The sequence below is a fragment of the Rhinolophus hipposideros genome, assembly GCF_964194185.1.
Source record: "Rhinolophus hipposideros genome assembly, chromosome: 16".
NCBI lineage: Eukaryota > Metazoa > Chordata > Mammalia > Chiroptera > Rhinolophidae > Rhinolophus > Rhinolophus hipposideros.
In genome coordinates this window covers 33,531,176-33,552,509 of record NC_138062.1, presented here as the reverse complement: position 1 = coordinate 33,552,509, position 21,334 = coordinate 33,531,176, and the positions used below count along the sequence as shown (strand labels likewise).

The window sequence follows — 21,334 nt, the reverse complement described above, 5'->3', positions numbered from 1 at the left end:
TATACCAAAGAATTGGAATAACAGAGATTTAAAGAATATTTAACATAAATTCCAAAAGAATAATGTCCCCCCAAAAATGAAAGACAACAAATATGTAAAACTATATTCAGACAACAGTCACAAAATAAGATTTGAACCTGCATGTTAAAGAGCTGTATCTGAAAAAATTTAACTGAGAACCATCAACACTGAAACATTTCTAGTAAAACAGTTGTATTTTTTAAATAAAGAAGAACAATTTTATGCATCTAAGCAAAAAAAAAAAAAAAAGAGTCAGACTTTGAAGCACATTTGTACCAGAAGACAGTAGAAACACATTGTAAAGATGCTCTAGAAAATAAAATATTAGCCAAAGATTTTATATCTATCCTAACTATGCTTCAAGTATGAAAGCCATTAAAAAACATATAAACATTTAAGAATTCAGTGATTACTTTTCTCAAGAGACTTTCTGAGATACTTACTAGAGAATGAGCATCAGAAAACCAAGAATATTTAGAGAAATATGGCCTGAGGTCTGGTAGAGACTGGCTATAAAGATAAAAGAATAGGCAAATGTTACGTGCTGTGACAGTATAGAAATAATACAACTCACAAACAGGGAAAGAAAGTGGAAAGCAGAATAAGTTCACTGATTGTCCCATGGGCATTTAAAAGAATATCAGCTATATTTAGACACTGGAGGAGAGGGAAGAAAAAGGGAAAAGATTATAATTAACCAATATTGCTTAGAGAAGAATAGAGTTAGACATCATTTAAAAAAAGGGGGGGGGAACCTTCAGATATTATATACAATATTATTGTAAAGGTAACCAGTAGAACAAAAATAGCAACCGTACTAAATACCAAAGATTACAGAGAAAAAAAAAACAGATCATATAGGGAATGACTTTCTAGATGCAGTAAATATATAGTAAATTGGTATGTCAGAGCTGAGGTCAAACATATAAAGCAATCTAAAAGAAAAAAATTCAGATTGACCAATTAAGCAAATCTAACTCGTCTGTATATGAGACATACCTGAATGAAAATGATACAGAAACATTAAGGATTAAAGAATAAGTACTAATACATACTAGGCAAATTAAAATTAATAAGGAAATGGGTTGAGATTTTAATATAAAACAAGCTACAACGGCGTTTGTTTTTAAAGCTAAGAAGTTTTTTTTAAAAGTCAAAAATAACATTATGATGACCAAAGACTGCAAGCTATAGGAAAACAACACTCATAAGGTAGAAACTGCTGGAAATTCAAGGAGAAACCAACAGAAACACACCAATAATAGGACCGCGTAACACACTTCTCTCAGTCCAAAACATAATAGATGGAGCAAAATTAATAAGGATCTATGTACTGGTCTAAACCATGTCATCACTAATGTAGATCTAATAGACCTATTTAACTCTGAAACATTTTTTCATTGTACCTTTTCAAGTATACACATTAAAAAGTACGTTAACGTTATAAAGAAGCATAGTTTGCAGCATATATAAAAAGTGATCCAAATATAAAATCAACAAAATAAACACTATAATCTTAAATTCCAATTGGAAATGTCAGTGTAAACTCAATTTTTTTCTCACTTTCTAAAAATGCAAATTTTATAGCTGTATCCAAGGAAAAGGCCTAGAAACAATTTCAATCCAATCTCCATGAGCACATCTAATTCTCAATTGTGGTCTCTAAATAGGATTCTCCTCTAAATGGAACTAAGGATCCTTGAAGAAATGGATGATTTCACTTGTGGGGCGGGAAATACAGAAAAAATGAGCTGGGACACTGTGTTCCTCTAGAAAGAAAAAAAAAGAAGCTTCAGAGGCTGATTGGGGTTATATCAAAAGGACACAGAAGTCAGCTAGAAGAGGTTCCCACTTGCCATAGATAGGACAATATGAAAATTTAAAAAAATGACCTGATTAATTAAAAGGTACTAAATATACTAACACTGTAAATGTATAATGATGCTTTAAAAGGCAGGGAGAATAAAGAAAGAGAAACAAAATAAAAAGCACTGCACACCACAGGCCATTGCTAGGACACCAAATCATTACTCTGAAAACTGATGTTTAAAGGAAAATGAGCATTTTTCTTGCTTTTCTGTATAATATATGTTTCGGGGTGTCCAAAGAGTCCTAGTGCTTGAAAGCTTTTTTACACAGATTCTCAGGTAATAAATTCAAACAAAAAGGTAGAATTAGAAAAATCAACATTTTGCAACCCCTAATGCAATAACAGATTCAGGCAACGGTCATCATTGTATGGTAAAATTATTAGATAGGGATGAAAAACAATAAAATTATCAATCTATACTGTCACTTGAACCCACTGATCAGTTTTAGCATCATTAAAAGTGAGTCATACAGACATTCTGATATGATGCAATGTGAAGGCATTTTAGACTAGCTGGAAAACCAAGAACCATCCTGAAATTATCTTGAAAAAAATAAAAGGCAACAACAACAAAAACTGAACCTAAATTTAATCAAGCCTTTAAGTCTAACTTCAGTCTACGGTAAATTGAGGGAGTAGAAGGAAAAAAAATTAAAGAACATCTCAAGCCAAATCTAGAATCTAAGGACATTATTTCTTCAATAAATGCATGGCAGAAAGAGAAGAAGGGAAATTATTTTAGATTACAAGATATTCACAAAGCTCTATGGAGCTTAACAACCAAACACAATGAAATGAAACTTGTTTGGATCCTGAATAGAATGAACTAACTGAAAAGAAACATTTTTAGACAATCAAAGGCATTTGAATATGGGCTACATGTTAGATGATACTAAGTAATATTGCTGATTTGTGAATAAGTGAAAAAATGTTGTCTCATTTCCTCTTCCCTCTCCCTGTCTCTCTGACTTTCTCTCTCTCTCTCTCTCTCTCTCTCTCTCTCTCTCTCTCTCTCTCTCTCTCTCTCTCTCTCTCTCTCTGTCTCTCTTGTTCTCTCTCTCAGATGCTTACAAAACTATTTAGTAATGACATGATGTGTGGGGTTTGCTTTAAAATTCTCCAGCAAGAAAAGGAAACTGGGACATGACTAGATGAACAAAGTATGACAAAATGCTGATGGTTTTCAAAGGTGGGTGTTTTGTGCATAGAAATGTTCATAATAAATACTTTTTTCAAATCCATTGCCTTTGAAAGTATGTGGGAACATGATAACAATAGGAAAAGAGAAAGCACAAGCATACATTTTGGTTATGTTTAAGGCACAGCATCAGCATTTTCATTTTACTGGTACCCTCAAGCTAAAATCACTATACGAGTATTGAAACACATCATCACATCCTATCATGTTTGAATGGCATAATGCCTCAAAAGTGCAATATTTTACTCAAATTGTATATTTAGGATATTTATTAGCTCTATCCTAGAACTGGTGTGGAATAACATAATACTGTATAATTTATGAGCAGATGGCGCCTCTTTGACTGCCTGAATCTCTCTCTCTCTCTCTCTCTCTCTCTCTCTCTCTCTCTCTCTCTCTCTCTCTCTCTCTCTCTCTCTCTCTCTCTCTCTCTCTCTCTCTCTCTCTCCCCACCCCCCTGTTGGAGCACTGGTTATTAGTTGTCTAGAGGACTTTCTCCTGTCTCACCAGTAAAATAAAATTAGCGTTTGAAATCATACTGCGATTCGTAAACTTTATAGAATAGTTCATGTTTTCAACACGTGCTTTCTTGTAATAGTGTCAGACTCAATCATGACATTCTGAACGAGCAAATGATGGGGGTTGAAGAGTTCAAGTTCATATCTAGCCTACACTTGGGTTACATTGAGCAGAGGAAATCACAAGTCTCCCATTTTTCAAATCCTCCTTTCTTCTCTCTCTTTCTAGCTCTCCCTCTCCAAATAGATTATAAAATTGCTTACAAATTTAAAAGCAGACTTTGCCTTTTTTTGCTTATTAGAGTATTTTCTATGAGTTTAGGAACCCTTTGAGCTGCCCAGCTTGCTTACAAAACACTGGTGATACAGCTGGAAAGATTGGCTGTGACTATTTGAGCTGTACATTAAATAAAACAATCTTAATTGTTTTTAAAGAAGATAGTATGTATTTGAAGGTGGTCAATTTCACATAAAGCAGGATTAAAGAGGGGAAAATAAAAATAAAATGTTTGCCACTTGCACCTGGTCTTAACTTCCTCCCTGCACTGAGAAGTCATCCCAGTCCTTTGGGGGAATTTCCAGACAGTTGTCTCCCCTAAAACAATTTTATGTACCATCATAGAAAAACATGTAATGCTATATATCTTTGTAACCCTTTTCCTTATGTGTAAAATGGCATGAAATACATTGTTGAAGTGAGATATAATAAGTTCTAAATACATTGAGAACATTTTATTCACTCAAAAGCCCTATTGAGATGTCTTTTCTAATATCTACCCAAAAACAAAGGAATTAGGTCCTGCCTTATATGACCTGCCACTCCCCTCCAAACCCCACTTAGCTTTTTCTCTTTCATGGATTTGCAGAAAGCAAAAGCAATTGCTCCAATCACCATCAAATAATCACTGTATTTTTTTAAATTATGGTAAAACATAACATAAAATTTACCTTTTTAACCCTTTTTAAGTGTATAGTTCAGTGGCATTAAGTATCCTCACATTGTTGTATAACTGTCACCAACATTCATTTCCAGAACTATTCATCAGCCGAAGAGGAAACTCTGTACCCATTAAGTAAAGTCCCCATTTCCTTCTCCCCCGAGCCTCTGGTAACCTCTATTCTATTTTCTGTTTCTACAAGTTTAACTGTTCCTGTTGCCTCATATAAGTAGAATCACACAATGTTTGTCCTTTGGGGGCTGGCTTATTTCACTTAGCATATCTTCAAGGTTCATCCATGTTGTAGCATGTATCAGAATTTCATCCCATTTTAAGGCTGAATAATATTCTGTTATACATATATACCACATTTTGTTTATCCATTCATCCATTAATGGATATTTGGGTTGTTTCCACATTTTTGGCTATAGTGACTAATGTTGCTATGAACATGGGTATACAAATATTTGTTCAAGTCTTTGCTATCAATTATTTTGTTTATATACCCAAAAGTGGAATTGCTAAGTGATATGAGAATTCTGGTTAATGTTTTTAGGCACCGCCATACTGTTTTCTATAGCAGCTACGCCATTTTATATTCCCACCAGCAATGCACAATCGTAGTTTTTAAAGAAGATAGTATGTATTTGAAGGTAGTTAATTTCACATAAAGCAGGATTAGAGAGGGGAAAATAAAAATAAAATGTTTGCTACTTACAACGACCAATTTCTCTACATCCTCACCAAGACTTGTTGTTTTCTGTTTTGTTTGATAATAATCCTAATGGACATAAAGGGGTATCTCAATATGGTTTTGATTAACATTTCCCCAATGATAAGTGATGGTGAGCACCATTCCATGTGTGTATGGGCCATTGTGTATCTTCTTTGGAGAAATGTCTATTCAAATCTCTGGCCCATTTTTTAATTAGGTTGTTTGCTGTTTTGTTGTTGAGTTTTAGGAGCTCTCTATATATTCTGGACATTAACCCCTTTATGGGATATGTGGTTTGCAAACGTTATCTCCCGTTATGTAACTTTACACTCTGCTAATAGTTTCCCTTGATACATAAAAGTTTTTCATTTTAATGAAGTCCAATTTATCATTTTTTTTATTTGTTGCCTGTGCTTTCAGTGTCATATCCAAGAATCATTATCAAATCCAATGCCATAAAGCTTTTCTCCTATATTTTCTTCTAAGTGTCATGTCGTTTTAGCTCTTACATTCAGGTCTTTGATCCATTTTGAGTTAAGCCTTGTGTTTGGGTGCAAGATAAAAGTCTAATTTCATTCTTTTGCATATGGACATCCAGTTTTCCCAAAACAATTTGTTGAAAAGATTCTTTTCTCCCAATGAGTGATCTTGCCACCTTTGTGGAAAACCATTTGACCATATAAGGGAGGGTTGATTTCTGTGCTCTCTATTCTATTCCATTGGTCCATGTCTGTCTTTATGACCAACTGTTTGGATTACTGTACCATTATAGTATGTTTTGAAATCAGAAAATGTGGGTCCTCCAATAGTGTTGTTTTTTTTTGTTTTTTCAAGATTGTGTTCACTATTCCAGATCTCTTGAGATTCCATATGAGTTTAAGAATTGATTTCTTTATTTTTGCCAAAAGATATTATTGAGACTTTCATAAGAATTGCACTGAATCTATAGATTGCTTTAAATAGTATTAATATCTTAACAATATTGTCTTCCAATCTATGAGCATGGATGTCTTTCCATTTATTTATGTCTTCTTTCATTTCTTTCAGCATGCATCCTATTTTAGCCAAATATTTCCATAGGAACATTGCCTTTCTGCCCAAGCAAGTCCCAGCTACAGCTCAGCAGGCTTCCAAGGCTCCCCCAAGCCCTTTCTCTTCTTTCCCCATGGCTTGAGTTCCATGGAGCATCTCACCCTGGAATGCAAGGAGGGACACTAGAGGTCAGCACTCTACACCTGAAGCAATATTTGGCCCTATTGTCCTGGCCTCGGCCTCTTTATTTTTTGTATGAGTCAAGTTTCATAGTTCCTCTGGAACTGAGACTAATACTGAACTGGGCCCTGACCTCTCAGCAAGTGAGCAATTAGCACCCGATACAATTGTCCTTCTGACTGAGAATAAGCCAAGAGGAGGCTCTGAAGTCTGCAGTTACCGAGCGTGAGGTTTTCACAGGCTCTTAAGGCTCTATCATAAATGTTGGGATTCCAGGTTTACCCCTGGCTTACTATTAATATAACCTATATATGCCTCAGGTAGCAGGTTGAATGGTGGCCGGCCAAAAAGAAATATGTCCATATCCTAATTCCCAGAGCCTGTGAATGTGACTTTATTTGGGAAAAGGGTCTTTGCTGATGGAATTAAGAACCTCAAGATGAGATATCCTGGACTAACTAGGTGGATCCTAAATCCAATGACAAGTGTCCTCATAAGAGAGACACAGAGAAGAGACTGATAAAGATGAGGAGAAGGCCATGTGAGAGATTGGAGTGAGTAGCCAAAAGCCAAACAATGACAACATCCACCAGCAGCTGGAAGAAGCAAGGAATAAAATCTCCCTTAAAGCCTTTAAAGGGAGCACAGCACAGCCAACACCTTGATTTTGGACATCTGGCCTCCCAAACTGTGAGAAAATACATTTCATTTGTTTCAAGCCACCAGACTTGTGGTAATTTGTCACAGCAGCTACAGGAAACTGATACACCTTGGTTTTTTCATTGTAAAATAAGAATACGATAGTACCTACCTCATAGAGTTGTTGTGAAGATTAAATGAAATAATCCATGAAAATCACTGAGCATAGTTCTGCATAAAATGTGGATTATTATTTACTGCTGCAGACATCCTGATTTGCATTGCAAATGGATGGAGGAAGCAACACATTACTAAATCATACAAGAGGCAGAGGTTCAAGAGAATAACTATTTTTTAATGAGACGTCTCTCAGTTGTTTTGTTTTGTTTTAAGCACACGCTACAACCACTTTCTGGTCTGCCAATACCCATGGGTACAGGGAAAGTATCACATCCTATATTCCAAAGAGCAAATTCTCAGCTCCCATGTGTCTGTGTGTTGGAGGAGTGGGAGAGAAAGCTACATGTATAATTAACACATGAAACAGTCTTTATGAGCCACCGGATATATAAAGCAAGAATACGTTGCATCTGCACTACATAGGAACATTTTTCTGGAGAGTCCATAGCTTTCATCATATTTTCAAAAAGAGTCTGTGACCCAAAAGAAGTTAAAAATCACATACATGAAATGATACTGACAACCTGGAATGAAAAAAATTAAGACCTGGCTCACAATATTAAACCAGGCAAGTATCACATTCAGGTGGAGGGCCACCTGTGACTCAAAAAGTCATTGCTAGAGCTTTGCCCATGATCTAATTCCAGCAATAAGAGGAGATGAGTCAGGATTTGGGTGAGGGATTTGAGAGATGAATGTAAGCAAGTGGCTTTGAGACTCTAGCAATCTCCTGAATAAGACTGGTATGGATGTTGTAACAGATAGTGGATATTAAACACATCCAACAAAACCGCCTCGCGATAAATTCTTTCTAAATCATTTGAAAAATTCAATGTTTGGTGAAGCTTCTTTGTAAAACCCTAAGATCAATTGCAGGAATAATAATAAATAGCTGTCATTGTGACCTCTCTCATTCGGCAACAGAGAAACTAACTAGAAAAATAGTGAACCTTTTTCTTTACTTAAAAGGCAATTATTGAGTAAGTACCATAGTTATAGACTGAATTATGTTCCCCAAAATTCATACATTGAAGCCCTAACCCTTCAACAATGTAACTATATTTGGAGATAAAGCCTTGAAGGAGGCAAAGTTGAATGAGGTCCTAAAGGTTGAACCCTAATAGGACCGGAGTCCTTATAATAAAAGGAAGAGACACCAGGTACATGCAGGCACAGAGAAAAGGCCATGTGGGGATGCAGGGATGAAGCTGCCATCTTCAAGCCAAGAAGAGGTCACAGAGGAAACCAAACCTGCTGGCACCTTGATTTTGGACTTCTAGCTTCCAGAACTGAGAAATAAATTTCTATTGTTTAGGCCACCCAGTCTACTGGGTATTTTGCTATGTCAGGCCTAGCTGACAAATACATTAGATACCAAAAACTATGCCAGGTACTGGCATTACAGAAATGATTAAGTCACAGCTTCTCCCCAAGAAAGACTCAGTGACTTGAGGTAACCCGACAGAAAAGCTGACCAGAGAGCATTCGAGCATTTTGCGATTACTTCACTAATTTTGCATACAAGGGTACCCCAGAGTAGAATTTCTGTTGTCATTGGTTTGGAAGCAATACATTTGCTTTTTTATAGGAAATAGTAATCCATTTTCCTCATTCGTTTTGTATGAATTCCCCTTGTACAAGACACAGTGATGGTGTGCCAGTCCATGTGACTTGGGGTTGTAAGGCTAGGCCTTCAAATCTCACTATTTCTGTTCCCCATTTGTTTTGATTTTTGTGGCTGGAGGTAAGAAGGGGGTGGAAATGTTTTTTACGACTACTGTTTTGTCCACTGCAAAATGGAAATAATGTGGCTTCATAACCTAAGGCCCACAGTGAACTATTTCAGGGAAGTAGTTAGACCATGAAATATTTTATAAATGTTATGTCATAGTTTAGAATCCCAAATGTAAGTTGACATTTCCACTTTTTTCCCCTTAAAAAAACCAATTCACCTCTTTTTAATGTGCTGACTATGCTTAACAGTGATGAAATTTACAATTAAGAACTCAGACCCTGAATTACCTTACTTGAAAATAAGGACAATTTGCTGACCTTCCTTAGAGGGATGGCTATTAAACTCAAGAATGAGTTCAAGAGAAACCACTTCTCTGGAGAACTTTAAAAGCCCATAAATTTTCATGTGTCTCAGGGATTTTGCTGCAATGCTGTCCAGGGTCAAAAGATCACATCCTTCTCAGAATCAACTCTATGATTTTGATCACAGATCTTCATTAATTAATGGTCCTGAATTTTACACAAGAGCTTAACATCTCTACATTAGACAAGCTTTTAAACCTTCCCACATTTCAATGGCCTGGCCTGAACTCAAAGGAAGAATTATTTCATCTAGACACTGTGTTGTATGAGTAGTTTTTCAAGTATACTAAAAAGTTGCTTTATTTTTAATGCCTAGGGCTATTGACCTTGGCTTCGAGGATAATGTTGAAAGTGACTTTTCATGATTATACTGGAACTGGAGCAAATCTTAGATTTATTGGCAATTCCTAGGTGAATCTAACCATCAGGAGAAGTGTTTATATTCATAAAGCAGTACTCCGGGAGAAAAATGACAGGAATTTTAGATGTCAAGACATTAGGTAAAAGATGCAGTGTTTGCCCAGCACAATGTGGCTCAGTCTGAGCAGATGGCGCCATGCCATTTTCTGAGTGACGGTGCAGGAGGTGTGATGACCAACCATTTCTGGCTTCCAGTCCACTCTGGGGTTTCTTCCCATAATTTGCAGCTGAAACGGGGCCGTGCTGCCTCCACAGCCCACAAGCCAGCTTCTCCGGTGGCTTGCATTTGCCTTCAAAGCAGCATTCCCTGCTCTTGACCCTCCCGATGCAGGTGTAATTAGGACTATTAGTATAATGGCAATAGCTCTTCCTTTAGATTCCTTCTTTCCACAGAATACTAGAAAACACGTATTAACTCCTGACTTAAAATGCCTTTCCTGACTTTCAGATATCTTTTGACAAGTTTCCCTGCAGATATTCTTGAACTCTCACTGTAAAATCTTCCTTCAAAGATGCATTAGAGCTGATTGTCCAGCTAGGTCTTATTTTCGGGTCTTACTTTCAGTCTTGGACCTCAATGACTTGATCATCACTTCTCCATCCCTTCGTTTGGCCAATGGCTTTCCCAAAGCTCCCTGGGCATTAAAGTGATTTTATTTTTAACCCTGCTTCACTCTCTCTATCTAGATCATAGTCCAACCCAATTTTAGACTAGGATCACCTCTTCTCTGAACCCAAGGATTCATAGCCTATTTTAATCTCCATATATGCCTTTGATCTCAGTAAAGCATTTGGCACAGATTTAGCCCTCAAAATTGCACTTTTCTGGTGAATTAATTATAAACATTACCATAACATGGTGAAGAAAGCAAAGGTCTAGGACACAGAGATATGGGTACATATCCTTTCTGCCATCTCTTGGTTGTATGATCTTGGACAAACTATTTCTTTTCCTAGAGCCCCAGTTGCAAATGTGAATGAATACATAACATGGCGATATTGCAAATTAAGAAGTGAAATAATGGTTGTGAAAGCACCCAGGTTTTGTATGAAATACGTACTCTCATTTCTTTTTCTTCTATCAGAGAACAGTTGCTTACCTTAACCTCAATTAGACATGGCTTATTTACACAAATCTTCCTCTGCATCTGTTTGTGAAAATCAAATTGTTTTTGGCAAACAATCGAGAATTTAAAATTTTTATTCCGATGCAGGATGTGTTCCACAAGCAATACTCACAATGCCTAACTTCAAGTAGCAGGACATAGTTTTAGAAAAAGACTAAATTATTGGAGTAGAACACACATACATCTGAAGGCCATCAGCTCGTCTTTTTTTTTTTTTTTTTGCATAATGTAAGCCAGGCTTCTGAAATGAGAAGTTGTAGTAAATCCCAGCACAAAAGAGAGATGCCAAAGCAGTTACTCTTATGGTAAATTCAGAAGAGGAAAATGTGCATAAGATAGGAAGAAAATTTCTATAGGCATAATTTTAAGGAAAGGCAGTAGTTGGTCTCTACCAGTAGTCATGGGCATCACTAGCACAAAGCAATTAGAGATGGAATGGTTCTGTTCAAGCAAAGATGGTGTGATGGCCATAAGGCAGGACCTTAAAAAGTGAAATGTCCTGTAAGGATAATGAAAGCAATAGTCAATAATATTGCAACAACTATGTATAGTGCCAGGGGTGTACTAGACCAATTGGGGGATCACTGCTTACATTGTATAAATGTCTAACCACTATGCACACATCTGAAACTAATATAAAATAATATTGAGGGTCAACTGTAACTGAAAAATTAAATATTTTTTTAAGAAAACAGGCAAATCAGTGTGTATGGCCCCTTTTAACTTAATGCTTTGTACAAGAAAAAGACATTAGCCTTCATTTTTAAATTAGAGAACAAGTGTGTAAAAAAGGGGGAAGAGAGATAATGAAAGCAGTGCTTTATATTTATATACTGTTTTTAATTTGTAAAAGTACTTCAAAAAATTTTTGAATCTTATATGAATTAGGGCAGGGCTTATATATAATTGTGTCATCAAGTATCCCCATCCCAAAAATTTTGTTTCTCTTTCATTCTGCTTTTCCCCTGTACCTATTGTTCCCATCACTGTCAAGATTCTTGAAAGAGAAGCTTCCATTGGCTGACTCTAAGTTTCACCCCCAATGTCCTTCAGTCCCCTTGGCATTCTGTCTTCTGCCTTCATTCATTACATCACAGAAATTGTCCTTGAAAAAGCCACCAGTGACTCCATAACCACCAGATCCAACAGCCTCTTCCAGCCCTCCTACTGCTTGGCCACTCTGTAGAATATAACACTGTTGACCCCTTACCCACCTACATACACTCCGTGAAATTCTTCTCTCTGTCTTCTTTCTGATTTACCTCTGACTCTGCCTTTCTTTTCCTTAGCTATTTTCTTCGCCCATTTCTCAAAAAAAGCATTCCCCAGAATTCCATCCTCAATCTTCATATTCTTTGCTTGTGTGATAGCATATCCTTCTTTGACTTTAATTATTCCTCATGTACGGTCACATCAATCAGGGTCCAGTCAGGAGACAGAAATCACCTCAATAATTTGAAGAGAGACATTTTAATGTAAAAATAATTGTTAACTAGTAAAAGGGTTAAAAAGGACTCTAAAGAGTACGGAAGCAGCAACTTCAGCAAGCAGTAACCACCTTTAGGGCTGAGGGAATGTGAGCAAGGCAGGAACTTAGAAATTTGGACGAGCCCACCCCCACCTTCCCCACCAAGGTGGAGATTCAAGCCTCATTTGCTATGAACTATAAACATGCGGCCTGCTGGTGGTGAAGAAACTCGCAGGAGACAGCAGCAGCTGCTACCCTGTGAGAGCCACTAGGTAAGAGCTACTTTGACACCACTCATCCATTTGCTGACTATCACGTGGAAAACCAGCACCCACACAAAAGAAGGAAAGACCCTTCCTCTTCCTCTGCCTTTCCAGTGTCCTTCCATCGCCCTCTATTGGTAATGTCTAAAATTGCAGCTGTTAGCAAGGAAAAAACATCTACAAGGTCCATCCTGAGTATCACTAAGCAAGGCAAAAGGGATAGATTTGGAGTTGAGAGGCGATATATTAATAATTGGCACAGCAGACAATTTCCAAATCTTCATTTCTTACCCTGACTTCTTTTCCATACTTCAGACCTCTGGATGTCTATTTATGGATGTCACAAAGACACCTAAAACTCAGCATGTCTTCTTCATTTATCCACGTGCAAATTGTTGTCAAGTCCTGTAAATGCTATCTGAAAGATGCACATGGAATATGTTTCTTCCTTTGAAAAAATACATTCTTTGGTATATTCTATCACTACCACTACCATAGTTCAAGTTCTGATTTTCAATTAGAACTGGTACCCATACTTCCAATTGCATAACTCTCAATCCATCTTTCCTATTAACACCAGAAGTTATTGTCTAAAACAAGTTTTCTTCTCAATAATTCTAATAATTCCCTCTACCAACAGAACAAGTTCTAAATTCTTTATCTTGATGTTTAAGACCCTTCACAAAAGGTCACCAATATGTGTCCCCAGTTTCAATTCTCACTGCATTCCTATGCTACCGAGACTAGTACTGCTATAAAGCTAACATTTATTGAGTACTTTATGTGGGCCAGGCACTAATCACCTTACATGTACAATCTCATTTAATTCTCACATCAAATTTATCAGGCAAGTATTATTATCTTCATTTTACAAAAGAAAAAAACTAAGACAAAAAGAAGTTAAGTAACTTGCCTAACTAAGTCAAACAGCTAGTAACTGGTAAAATCAAACTACACCTAGGCAATCTAATTCTAGCATCTATGTTCTTATATGTACTAGGTATGACAATTAAGTTCATGAACTTGTTGAAGCAATGTTGCTAACTTTTTTCTGATATCAGAGGGATTATTCATTATGAATTTGTACCAACTGGACAAACAGTTAACCAAGTTTACTATTTGGAAGTATGAAAAAGTAAGACGACCTGAACTTTTTGCTAATAATTCATGGCTCTTGCATCACGACAATGTACCAGCTCACACAGCACTGTCTGTGAGGGTTTTTAGCCAGTAAACAAATCACTGTATTGGAACACCCTCCCTACTCACCTGATCTGGCCCCCAATGACTTCTTTCTTTCCCTAAAGATAAAGAAAATATTGAAAGGAAGACATTTTAATGACATTCAGGACATCAAGGGTAATACAAGCTCTGATGGCCATTCCAGAAAAAGAGTTCCAAAATTGCTTTGAAGGGTGGACTAGGCATTGGTGTCAGTTTATAGCTTACCAAGGGGAGTACTTCAAAGGTGACCCTAGTGATATTCAGCAGTGACGTATGTAGCACTTTTTCTAGGATGAGTTCGTGAACTTAATTGTCCAACTTCATATTATACTTCTCTCCAAAAATAAGTAAATATAAAAATAAATTTAACTAATAACACAAAAGAGGTGTACATCAAAAACTACAAAACACTGCTGAAGGAAATTTTAAAATATCTAAGTAGATGGAAAGACATCCCTGTTCATGGATTTGAAGACACTAGTGTTAATTACCCAAAAATACTGTGTCAGTACTACCCAAAGAACTATAGACTCAATGCAATTTCTATCAAAACTCCAAAGGCATTTTTGCAGCAATAGAAAAACTCGTTCTAAAATTCCTATGCAATCTGAAGGACCCCTGAATAGCCAAAACAATCTTGAAACAGAACAAAGTTGGAGAACTCACACTTCATAAATTCAAAACTTAACACAAAGCTACAGTAATCCAAAAAGTGTGATACACATATGATTAAGCAAGCCCACTTCTGGGTACATATCCAAAGGAAATGAATCATTATCTCAAAGAAATATCTGCACCCCCATGGTCACTGCAGCATTATTCACAATAGCTAAGATAGAAAAACAAGCTGAGTATCCATTGATGGATGACAGGATAAAGAAAATGTGGTATATTCACACAATAGAATACTACTATTCAGCCATAAAAAAAAGAAGGAAATCTTGCCTTTTGCAACAATACTCAGAGGCCTTGAGGGCATGATGCTAAGTATAATAAGTCAGACAGAGACAGACAAATGCTCTCACTTATGTGTGGAATCTAGAAAAGCTGAATTCATAGAAATAAAAAATAGAATGATCATTATCAGGGGGATGGTAATCATAGAATACAAACTTCCAGCTATAACATAAGTTCTAGAGAGCTAATGTACAGCATGGTAACTATAATTAACAGTACTGTATTATACACTTGAAAGCTGTTAAGACAGTAAATCTTAGATGTTATCACCACACAAAAAAACAATAATTATGTGAGGATATGGAGTTGTTAACTACCCTTATTATGATAATCATTTCACAATACATATGTGTATCAAATCATCACGTTGTACACTTCAAATTTATACGTAGGTACATCAACAATATCTCAATAAAGCTGAAGGAAAAAGTGCAGTACTGACATAAGGACAGATACATAGACCATTGGAATACATTAGAGAGCCCAAAAAGAAACCCTCAATGGGGAAAGGACAAATGGTTGAACAAATGGTGCTTGGAAAGTTCTTGCTCTCCACTGTTAATGGGTTGAATTATGCCCCCCCTAGAATTCATATGTTGAAGTCCTAATCCCCAGTACCTCCAAATGTAACCTTATTTGGAAAGGGGGTAGATGTGATTAGTTAAGATGAGGTTATACTAAAGTAGAGCAGGCCCCTAATCCAATATGACTGGTGTCCTTAAAAACAAGAAAAAATTTGGACATAGACTTATATACAAGGAAAATGCTGTGTGAAGATGAAGGCAGAAATTGGGGTGATATATCTACAAGTCAAAAAAAAAAGTGCCAAAGGTTGCCACCAACCACTGGAAACTAGGAGAAAGGGATGTAACCAACATATTCTCCTTCACATCCCTCAGAAGGAATTAACTGTGGCAACACCTCGATATCAGAATTTCAGCTATTAGAACTGCAAAACAATAAGTTTCTGTTGTTTAAGCCACCTAATTTGTGGTATTTTATTATGGCAGCCCTAGCAAACTAATACATCCACATGCAAAAGAATGAGGTTGGAACTTTATCTTATACCATATATAAATTTTAACTCAAAATGGATCAAAGACATGGGCCAAAATTATAAAATTCTTAAAATAAAACATATGGGGAAATCTTCATGGCATTGGATTTGGCAATGGCTTCTTAATATGACGCCAAAAATAGACAACAAAAGAAAATATAGATAATTTGAACTTGATCAAAAATGAAAACTTTTGTGCATCAAGACAATATCAACAGAGTGAAAAGGCAACCTACAAGTTAGGAGAGAATATTTGCAAACCAAAGATCAGATAAGGGATTAATATCCAGAATATATAAAGAATTCCTACAACTCAGCAACAACAAAAAATGAAATACCTTAATTCGAAATGGGGAAAGAACTTGAATAGAAGTTTTCCCATAGAACACATACAAATGCCGAATAAATACATGAAAAGATGTTCAACATCATTAGTCATTAGGGAAATGTAAATCAAAACCATAATGAGATACCACTTCACATCCACTAGGATGAGTATTATTAAAAATAAAAAATAAGCATTGGCAAGAATGTGAAAAATTAGAACTACCGTGCATTGCTGATGGGAGTGTAACATGGTATAGTCACTATGAAAAATATTATGGGAGTTCCTCAAAAAGATAAACATAGAATTACTATATGACCCAACAGTTCCACTCGTTCTTAAATACCCAAGAGAACTGAAAACAAGTATGCAAATAGATATACTCATATATGCCAATGCTCACATATGTGTATCATTATTCACAATAGCCAAAAGGTTGAAACAACCCAAGTGTCCATCAATGGATGAATGGATAAACAAAATATGATTGATAGATATAGGCATAGGTGATATAGATATTGCATGCAATGAAATATTCAACCTTAAAAAGGAATGAAGCTCTGGTTTATGGTACAATATAGATAAACCTTGAAAACATTATGCTAAGTGAAATAAATTATACAGAGGACAAACATGGTCCACTTATCTGAGGTATCTAGACAAATTCATAGTGTCAGTAAACTAGAGGTTACCAGGAGTGGGGGAAATGGGGAAGTTATTGCTTACTGGTTACAGAGTTGCCATTTGGGATGATGGAAATAGACAGTGGTGATGGCGATGCAGAATGTTGAATGTCCTTAATGCCACTGACTTTTACACTTAAAAATGGTTAAAATGGAAAAAATCATATTACGTATATTTTACTACAATTTTTTTTAAAGCCCATGAGGAGGTGTTGAAGTCCTGTGAGACTGGAAAGGAGAGGAAAGGAATGGAACATTCAGTATTAAGGTCTAGAATCAACAGAGACAGCTAATTGATTGGGACAGCAATGGGGGTGAAGTATGGGTATATCCAGGTTGCCACTCAGTTTGCCGGACTGAGATCTTGGGAGGATGCTTATGACACTATCAAGATTAACAAGTGATCCACAGTGGAAAAATAGATCGGGAGTGACAGGCCATGGCTTGTTCAGTGGTGGTCTCTTTGTATTTGAAGGGCCAGTGGGACATCTCGTAGTATAACAGAAATATAATCTGACGGTGACATCACCCCATTGACCATTATAGTCGATTCAGCTGAAAAAGTAAACAAATAAATAGTAGCTAACATTGACTGACCACCTAAAGTGTACCAGACACTGAGCAAGCACTTCGGATATATATATATATATATATATATATATATATATATATATATATATATATATATATATATATCAGTTTAATCCTCACAACTACCCTCTGAGGCATGATTGTCCTCATTTTATAAACCTCATATTGAGCCATACCAAGTATGAGCCATTCCCTAAAAAGGGCTGTCTCCTCTCAAATCTCCATTTTTATGTACATTTCTGATTCCTAAGGCTACCATGTCCTGTCATTTCACTCCCGAGATTCAATTCTACTCGTCCTCCAGAGCCCATTTCAAAGTCATCCGCTCTCCAAAGTGTTCCAAACTGTCTCGCTCAGAATTGATCATTTCCTCTTCAGTCCGCACTTAGTGTTTAGTAATCTAACGAAATGCCTTCTGAGTGATGTCGCCCCAGTCAGACTGTGGGCTCCTTGAGAGCAGAGGCTGTTTTTCCTTTGTCTTTGAATCTCCATCAGGGCATCTCAAAGTGCCTTTCATTCAGAAGCACTCCTAAAATGTTGACTTTTTAATAAATGGCTATGCTAAGCTTTGAAAAGGAGTGCATGGCTAACATGTAAGGGAAATTTGTTTGTGCCTGATGAGCAGAATCCAGACTTGCTTGGTCTCTATTCAGTTCTCTCTCCGTATAACACTTGGGTCTTCTTCTTTCTTTCTAGTTCTGCATGTGAATTTACATTCTAAAATTAACTACAGTCCGTAAAAGGGGAGCATCTTGATTCCTTTTGCCACATTAAAGATTCATGGACAGAAATAATTTGGAGTATCAAGTATGTTCGCTAATGTCCTCATTAGACCAAACGGGAACCGATTCTTCTTTTATTTTTCACTGTATACCCAGGATGTAGCATAGTGCCTGGGACATAGCAGACACTTAATAAATATTTGTTAAATGAATCATAGACCCACTACTTCTTACTTAAAAGACCCCAAAGCTATGGAGGGAATTAGCAAACAATGCTCTCTCATTTGTTAAACTGAGGCTTGTCTCCCTAACAACCAATTAAATTACCTACCCTACACCAACTGGCCACCTTGGAGTTTATACCACACTCCTCTTCCCTTGTACCTTTTATAAAACCTGTGTGTGAGGAAAGAAAAAAACGTTCAAACTGAGCCTGACTTCTCTTGCATACCTAAGAAATCCTTTCCTCTCTTCCAAAACCTTTTCCTAATCCTCACCCAAAAGGAGATTATCTCTGTAATCCTGTCACACGTCCTGATTCCCTTTTCCCCTATTTTTCTTCTTCCCTCCCATTCCTCATCAAGCACCACCTTACTTCCTAATCATGTTCAGTGTCTCTCAGGATTCCTTGACAGTTTTAATGGTGTCAAACCCTGAAGCTGGGCATCAAAGGAATAAAGCATGAAAATGATCTATTCTGTCATAGATCTTGTCATTCCACGTCCAAGATTTGGAGTGTGTGTACATGTGTGAATGGTTCTACTACCTACAGCCAGAGACTGAGCCCAATAAATCATTTATAAATTTTCTTGTCTATATTTCTTAAACTTTATTCGAATGAGTAAGTAAATATTCTGTTGGAATCTTATTTACCTATTTATTAGGATGGAGTTGTGTTTGTGAGCAAGAGGAGAACATATGAATATGTGCTGAAGAGGTGGGAATAAATAGAAAAGGGAGCGAGAAGCATGTGAGAATGGACTGATATGAATCTTGCATCCAAGGCTCTATCTGATCTTGAACTGTCAGCATTTCCTCTCTGGCACCATTGTTTGCTGGAATTTACACAGATGTAGACAGTTATGCCTTTGAAACTTGAAATTCGGCTTCCAAAGCAGCTTAGCCCATAATCTACCCAGCATCATTTGAGTGAGAATTTAGAAAATTCAAGAGTTTAAAAAATGGGGTCTCCTCCATTCCTGCCAGAGCCCTTTCGAAGCTCCGAGCGTTTAGAAACAAAACAAGGCTCTCTGATAAGCTTTGGTGTGAATCACAGGCAGATCTGGCAGACTTGCCACTCGGTGTCCCTGGCTTGTGTATGTTCTTTTACTCCCCACATCCTCCTTTTCCAAGAGCAGAGCCTCTCTGGTGAGTGAGCGCGATGCCAGCTGACAAAGGAGAACAAACGTCGCTCTCTGTGGCCAAGCAGCCATAAACCTATAAGCAGCTGCTTTTTTCCTAAATGTAATTCAGAGCTCCTAGTCTCAAGTAGAGGGAACAAAAGTGCCCTGAAGAGGTCTTTGGCATATACTGATGCTGATTCTCTAAGAAGAGTGTGTCTGTGAGTTAAATGGCCCACGAGTGAAAAGACAGTCCTGCTCCGAGTTCTGGCAGGCAGCTCTCAGGTTAAAGACAGCTTTAGAAATCAACACTCTGCACTCAGATAAGGAGATCAAATAGGAGCTTTACAGAAAATGCCAGGCTCAAGACAGCGAAAGCAAAATGAAACTTTTGACCTTCTAGGTATTTCTGTTTCACCAAACGAAACTGTTTCACACATCAAGGCCCTGATTTTACAAAAGGCATATTTGAAGGTTGGCTCCCCAAATTCCATAGTAAAGTTCCTCCCTAGTATGTGTTTAAAGAAAGCAGAGAAAAGCTTAAAAAAAAAAAAAGAAAAAAAAGTGAGAGTGAATCAGGGCACTTCAACACCAGCTGAGTTCATGATTTCCCCCACACTACTGAGGGGAAATGCAATTAGTTTGCAAGGGGTGGGTGAGAGGCAAGCGTTTTCCCTAATTTAGGTTTCAAACTGGGAACCTATGCATTGTAGGAAAATGAATGCAAAAGTGCTTGTATGTATTTCCTTACATTTCATTTGTGTTTGAAAAAGTGTTCACAGTTTGCCTGAGATTCTCCAAGAGGTATAAGCCAAACTAGGTTAAGAACTGTTGCCCTGTATCCTACATTATTTCACATTCCCTGTCATCAGGGTCGGAGACCCTGACAGTAGTGCAAGGTGAACTCAAGCAGTTGCCAAATTCCCTCAATAAGGAAACTGGTACCCACCACATTCCCTCCTGAATGACGTCATATCAACCTCTACTCCTAAAGTAAATGAAATCTGAACTAGCTCCCTCCACTGCCATCTCACCCCAGCATCACTTTCACGTTACCCAGTGTACTTCCTAACCATCTTTTCTCCACCTCACTGCCCCACCCCCAGTAGGATAAACTCAGGTCAGACCCTCATTCTGGGTCAAAGAACCTTGACTAAAATGAGCAGCTGAGTATATCCTGTTCTTGTATCTATTCTTACCAGCATCTAAAAGGATTATTATAATCCAGGACTATATAAAGCCATAAAAAAAGGGATGAGACAAATGGGCTTATCCAAGCATATACACCTAAGTAACAAACTATAAACAACATCCAGCTCTATTACAGGATCTGATGCTAACAGTAGGATTGGTAAGATCATCAGGTGGGAAGATTCAACAAACGGACACGCCTAGGTCCAAACTTTCTGCTGCTGTTTCTGCCGTTGATACGGCAGACACAGAGTCTACCCTTTTCCCTAACTATTTAGTTCCTTATATCAGTGTTAATATAATAATCGTAAAAAAAAAAATTAGCAGTCATTTTTTTTTCTCATTCTGCAACTTTTCGAAGTTCAACGTAGAGACTCTTGGTTTGGTATTGCATTGCACCACTAGTGCTGACTTTTCTATTTTACGAATACTCCGGGGTGACCTTTAGAATTTATCACCCAGGCGTAGACCACGACCGTCCAGACAAACTGAACCATAAGGTCCCATATCCTGTGCAGAGCCATGCAGTACTTGGTGATTCACTCAGTCCCCTCGCACACTTCACCTGTATTACCTGC

The 21,334-nt window shown here is 37.2% G+C and overlaps 1 protein-coding gene across 2 annotated transcripts in view; it reads left to right on the top strand.

The window, feature by feature from the left end:
* GALNTL6 (polypeptide N-acetylgalactosaminyltransferase like 6) overlaps positions 1 to 21,334 on the top strand; it is a 964,301-nt gene that overhangs the window by 915,856 nt on the left and 27,111 nt on the right. The gene's annotated exons all lie outside the window — the stretch shown is intronic.